Genomic DNA, 6,956 nt, shown 5'->3' on the forward strand with positions numbered 1-6,956 from the left:
TACTCAAGGGAATGAAACAAGGGTATCTTCTATGACTACTTATACTTGAGATCATACTGGAGGCCCAAACCAGTACAGTAAGATAGGAGAAAGGAAAAATGTAGAGGTTGAAAACGATGATGTATAGAAATATTTGCAGATGACATGGTTTGTATATGCAGAAAAACCAAAAGAATTCTAAAATTATTTGAATAAATTTAGCATGATCACTGGATGCAAATATAAAACATAAATTATATTTCTATATATTAATAGCAAGTAATTAAAAAGTAAAATTTAAGCTGAGTGCAGTGGCGCATGCCTGTAATCCCCCAGCATCTTGGGAGACTGAGGCAGGAGGATTGAAGATCAAAGCCAGCCCTCAGCAACTTATTGAGACCCTAAACAACTTAAGCAAGACCCTGTCTCTAAATAAAAACATAAAAAAGAGCTGGGGATGTGGCTTAGTGTTTAAGCACCCCTGGGTTCAATCTCTGATAAATGTAAGGAAAAGAGTAAAAATTTAAAATAAAAGTACTTATAGCAAGAAAAACACAAAAAATAAGAGGCACAAAATCCTCACAAAACCGAATCAAACAACAAATAAAGTTTATATACTATGTATTATGATTTGGACATAGTTTGTCTCATTTTCATGTGCTGGGAAGCTTGGTCCCTAGTGTGGTGGTGTTGTTGAGTTGGGAGAGCTAGGACCTGTGGAAGGTGGTTAGGTCACTGGGGGTGCTAAAGTCAGAAGAGATTAACGTAGTTCTCAAGGGACCCAAGAGGAAAATACATTGTTTTAAAAACAGCAAGCCTGATCCCTGAATCCCTCTAGTTTCCTACCTCATAGTGTCATCACTTCCTTCCATTTCTTGCTGTTTCTCCACCACTGTATGAGACAGCCAGAAGGCCCTTGCCAGGATGCCAGCACCATACTGTTTAGACACTCCAGCCACCAGATTTACCAAACTCAGATAAACCGCTTTATATAAAAGTCCCCAGCCTCTAGTATTTCTTATAGCAACACAAAACAGACTATATACGATGAATAATAAGTGGAGACCCAAGAATGCAAATTTGGATTAATATGCAAAAATCAATGTAACACACCACATGAACAGAATAAAGAGAAAATCAACTTGATTAATTCAAAGACACAGAACACACATTTAACAATATCCAACATCCTCTTCATGATAAAAATACTCAACAAAGTTGGAATGAAGAAGAAGGTCCTCAACCTAATAAAGGGCATTGTCTTAGTCTGTTTGGGCTATTGTAACAAAATACCACAAACTCTTTGGGGTATGAACAACAGTAATTCATTTCTCACAGTTCTGGAGACTGGAAGGTCCAAAATCAAGGTGTTGGCAGATTCATGTCTGATGAGGGCCTGCTTCCTCACAGGTGATGCCTTCTTGGTGTGTCCTAGAGTAGTGGAGGCGTGAAGGGATTCTCTTGGGTGTTTCTTTGGTAAGGGTGCTAATTGTACTCATGAGGGCTCAGGCCTTAAGACCTAATGTTATTCTCTTATACCAACAGAAAACAGACTCAGGATAGTGATTCTCGGGGTTGGAGTTGTGGCTCAGTGGTAGAGCACTTGCCTAGCATGTGTGAGGCACTGGGTTTGATTCTCAGCACCACTTAAAAAAATAAATAAAGTCCACTGACAACTAAGAAAATATTAAATAAAAAAAGACAGTGATTCTCCCAAAATTGATCTGCAGATTGAACATCATCCCAATGAAAATTCAAGCTAGCTTTCTGGCAGAGATAGATGAACTGATCCTAAAATTCGTATGAAAATATAAAGGACATCTTATACCAAGATTTCCAATTTACAAACACGTGCACCTCCCTGCATTGCTTCTACTTTCTTTTTTTTTTTTTTTAATATTTTTAGCTGTAGATGGCCACAATACCTTTATTTTATTTATATATTTTTATGTGGTACTGAGGATTGAACCCATGGGTGAGGCAAGCACTCTATCACTGAGCCACAACTCCAGACCCATGTCTCTGCATTTTTTTTTAATTGTTGGTTGTTCAAAACATTACATAGTTCTTGATATATCATATTTCACACTTTGATTCAAGTGGGTTATGAACTCCCATTTTTACCCCATATGTCTCTGCATTTCTTTTTTTTTTTTTTTTTAAAGAGAGAGTGAGAGAGGAGAGAGAGGAGAGAGAGAGAGAATTTTTAATATTTATTTCTTAGTTCTCGGCGGACACAATATCTTTGTTGGTATGTGGTGCTGAGGATCGAACCCGGGCCGCACGCATGCCAGGCGAGCGCGCTACTGCTTGAGCCACATCCCCAGCCCTCTCTGCATTTCTTTAGGTCTTTATTAAGTTACTCTCACTAATGTTATGTAAATTTTATTGTAAAGGCTTTTTACCATGTTAAAAAAGTTTTACTGAAATATAATTAATGTAAAATGCTCCCATTTAAAATATTCACTAGTTTTTAAAATATTCACAGGTGTGCAAACATTCCTATAATCTAATTTTAGAACACCCAAGCAATTATTAATCATCTATCTCTATAGAATTTCCTATGTGAACACAAGTTTTCAATTCTCTTACATACCTAGGAGTAGAATTGTTAACTCATGTGGTAACTCCATGCTTAGCTTTTTGAAGACAGCCAAACTGTTTTCTATAGTGGTTATACATTTTAAATTCTACCAGCAATGTTTGAGGGTTCTAATTTCTTCATATCTTCAACAATACTTGTTATTATTTGTCTTTTTGATTCTAGCCATTCTAGTAGATATGAAGTAATATCACATTTGCCTACTGACTAATATAATTGATCATCTTTTCATAGGCTTATCAGTCATTTTTCTATCTGGAAAAATGGCTGTTTGAATCTTTTGCCCATTATTTACTTATTTATTTATTTTTTAATTGTTGAGTTATAGCAGTTTTTTATATGTCTGGTATTTGTTAATTCACCCTGTGTTTATAGACTCAAAGAAAATCCAGGGAAATTCAGTTTTATTTGGGTAAATCAACCAATTGGTTCTTGAAATACATATGGAAATGCCCAGAACCAAGAGTTGCCATGTTAAGGTTGCTAAAGAATATAGTTTAGGAGATGGGGCTGTGGCTCAGTGGTAGACTGCTTGCCTACCATGCTTGAGGCACTGGGTTCGATCCCTGGCATCATATAAAAATAAACAGATAAAATAAAGGTATTATGTCCATCTACAGCTAAAAATAAATTTTAAAATTAAGAGGAAAAAAAAATAAAAGAATACATTTGAGGGCTGGGGTTGTAGCTTAGTGGTAGAGCCCTTGCCTAGCACTTGTGAGGCACAAGATTCGATCCTTAGCACCACGTCAAAATAAATAAAAGGTATTGTGTCCATCTACAATGAAAAAAAAATTACATGGGGCTGGGGTTGTGGCTCAGTGGCAGAGTGCTCACCTGGCATGTGTGAGCACTGGGTTGGATCCTCAGCACCATGTAGATTTAAATAAATGAAATAAAGGTATTGTGTCCATGTACAACTAAAAAAAAAAAAAATCAGGGGCTGGGGATGTGGCTCAAGCGGTAGCGCGCTCGCCTGGCATGCATGCGGCCCGGGTTAGATCCTCAGCACCACATACCAACAAAGATGTTGTGTCTGCCGAGAACTAAAAAATAAATATTAAAAATTCTCTCTCTCTCTCTCTCTCTCTCTCTCTCTCTCCTCTCTCACTCTCTCTTTAAAAAAAAAAATCAAAAAGATTACAGTTTAGGGGTTGGGGCTATGGCTCAGCGGTAGAGCACTCGCTTAGCACGTGCAAGGCCCTGGGTTTGATCCTCAGCATCACATAAAAATAAATAAAATAAAATAAAGGTATTTAAAAAGATGTAAGCATAATATAAAAAAAATTACAGTTTACAATTTATAGCATAAAATTTCAATACTTAATCTTATAAAAATTATGTACATATAGCAATAAAACAAAGTAGAATATAGAAATATACCCACACACATAAGGTCACATGATCTGTTAAAGAGGCAGCACTGAAATTCAATAAACAGTGTCAGCAACAACTTATATATATGTGAGAAAAAATATATCTTGACCTCTATATAAAAACAAATAAAAAACTTAATTTGAGATGGATTAAAGTCCTAAATATGAAAGGTAAAACAATAATGTTTCCAGGAGGAAAATAGAATACCCTTATTTTTGGTCTATTTTGTGCTAGTATAACAGAGTACCTGAGACTGAGTATTTTATAAAGAACAGATATTTACTTCCTCACAGTTCCGGAGGATGGGAAGTCCAAGATCAAGGCACTGGCATCCTGTTTCTGGTGAGGGCCTTCCTGCTACAGGGTAAGGCAGAAGGGCAGGTGGAGACAAATGCTGTGAGAGAATGAAAATCCAGTACAGCAAGCCCTTTCTTTTTTTTTTTTTTTTTTTTTTTTTTTTTTTTTAGTACTGGAGAGTGAACTCAGGGGTACTTGGCTACTGAGCCACATCCCTAGCCCTGTTTTGGTTTTTATTTAGAGACAGGGTCTTGATGAGTTGCTTAGCACCTTGTTTTTGCTGAGGCTTTGAACTTGTGATCCTACTGCCTCAGCCTCTCCAGCCGCTGGGATTATGGGTGTGCCCCCAAAGCCCTTTATATAGTGTCATTAATCTGTTCATGAGGTCTGGGCCCTGATAATTTAAATACCTCCAATTAGGTCCCACCTCCCCAAACTGTTACATTAGGGATTAAGTTTCAACATGAATTTTGAAGAGGACAAAAACAGCCAAACATAGCACTTTGTCTGCAATGGTAGGGAAAAGTTTTAAACAGAATGAGCCATGAACTACAAATAAAAGACTAATAAACTGATTTCATTCAAATGAAGAGCATATGTTCTTCAAAAAGCTTTCATTATCAGAGTGAAAAGGCAATTGATAACCTGGGGGAAAATACCTGTAACATGTATCAATACATATATCCTACAAGGGCCTCATTTCCAGGATATGCAAGTACCTATAAATAAACAGAAAAAAGAACAAATTGATTTTAGTAAAATGGTCAAGAGCTGAAGAAGCAGTTCGACATAGAGAATATTCAAATGGCCATCAAATGGCTAACCTGAATGTTCATCAGAGAAACACAAATTAAAATCACACTGAGTTACCACTACTCATCTATTAATATTACAAAATTTAAGAAGGCCAAGAAGAGCAGCTGAAATCTTTTACTTTGTTGATAGAGGTGTAAACTGGCACAACCACTTTGGAAAGGTATGTGAAGGTATATAGATACTTTGGCAGTATCTACAGATATGTATATACACACATATTAGAGAATATATGCCTACTTATGACCCAGCTATTACACCATTAGATTCCCCACAGAAATGAACGCTAAGTCTACCAAAAGATATTTCAAGAATGTTAAATGTCATAATAGCAAAAATACCAGAAGACACACAAATGTCTACCAATACAAAATAGATTAAATTATGATAAGGATTGAACAACTACAGTCTGTAGACTAAAGCCAGCCCATCACTGTAGTTTTGCATGGTCATTAACCTAACAATAGTTTTAAGTGGTTAAAAAATAGCATTTTCTGATATATCAAAATTATGTGAAATTCAAATTTGCATGTCCATCAAGTTTTTTGTTTTATTTTTTCTTCAGTACCAGGCATTAAACCCAGTATATCATCCATGCTAGAGAGGTACTTTACCACTGAACTACATCCTCAGTCCTTTTAAAATTTTTATTTTGAGATAAGGCCTTGCTTAGTCATCAATGCTGGTCTCAAACTTTTGATCCTCTTGCTTCAGCCTCCCAAGTAATTGGAATTAAAGATGTGTGCCACCAATTCTAGCTCCCCATAATGTTTTGTGAACACAGTCATGTTTATATGTCATCTGTGACTGCTTTCATGCCACTTAAAGGGGTTGAGCAGATGTTACAGAGACCATTAGATCTACCAAACCTAAAATATTTACTAGCTGGTTAAAGGAATTATTGCCACACCCAATAAAAAAAGACAATTCAGAGTCATTGTGGATGGCAACAAGACAGACATATCATTTATCTGACTGCATTCACATGAAGTTCAAGAATACCCCCAAACTGCTGGGCTCTTTGGTGCATGCCTATAATCTCAGCTACTTGGAAGATTGAGGCAAGAGGACCGCAAGGCTAGCCTAGGCAACTCAGAAAGATCCTGTATCAAAATAAAAAATCAAAATGGCTGCGGGTACAGCTCAGAGATAGAGTACCCCAGATTCAATACCCAGTACCACAGAAAAAACAAAACAGAGTAAAAGAAAAAGAATACCCCAACACTAACCTAAGGTTTTAGAAGTCCAAATATTGGTCATTTCTGGGTGGAATCTGGGGCAAAAGGAAGATTTTTTTTTTTTTTTTTTTGGTATTTAGAGACAGGGTCTCACTAGTTGCTTAGGATCTTGCTAAGTTGCTAAGGCTGGATTTGAACTTGTGATCCTCCTGCCTCGGCCTCCCGATCAGCTAGTATTACAGACATATACGATCATATCCAGCACAAAGAAACATTCTTGATCAGTGTGTGGCAATTGCCTGTGTATGTAAAGAATCATTGAGGTGAATATGCAATATTTATGGATTTTATATAAATTATTCCTCAATTTAAAAAAAAAGAAAGACTAAAGCTCAGTTTGAATTTCCTTTCATCTCTTTCCCATTTCAATTTTCAAATATTTGATACATGAATTACTTTCACTTTCACCTCCTTCAAATTTTTAAGGCAAATTGATGTTCCAGGTTGCACTGTCCAATAGTAACACTGCAAGTCACATATAGCTGTTTAACTCTAGGTTTATTAGAATTAAATGAAATTAAAATTCCAGTTACTTAGTCAAACTAGCCACATTTTCAGGTTCTCAATAGCCAGATATCACTAGTAGCTACAGTACTGAATAGCACTGATATTAAAAAATGGGATCCAGTTTTGTTCTACCGGACAGCAAT

The sequence above is a fragment of the Spermophilus citellus genome (assembly GCF_964194105.1).
Source record: "Spermophilus citellus genome assembly, chromosome: 18".
NCBI lineage: Eukaryota > Metazoa > Chordata > Mammalia > Rodentia > Sciuridae > Spermophilus > Spermophilus citellus.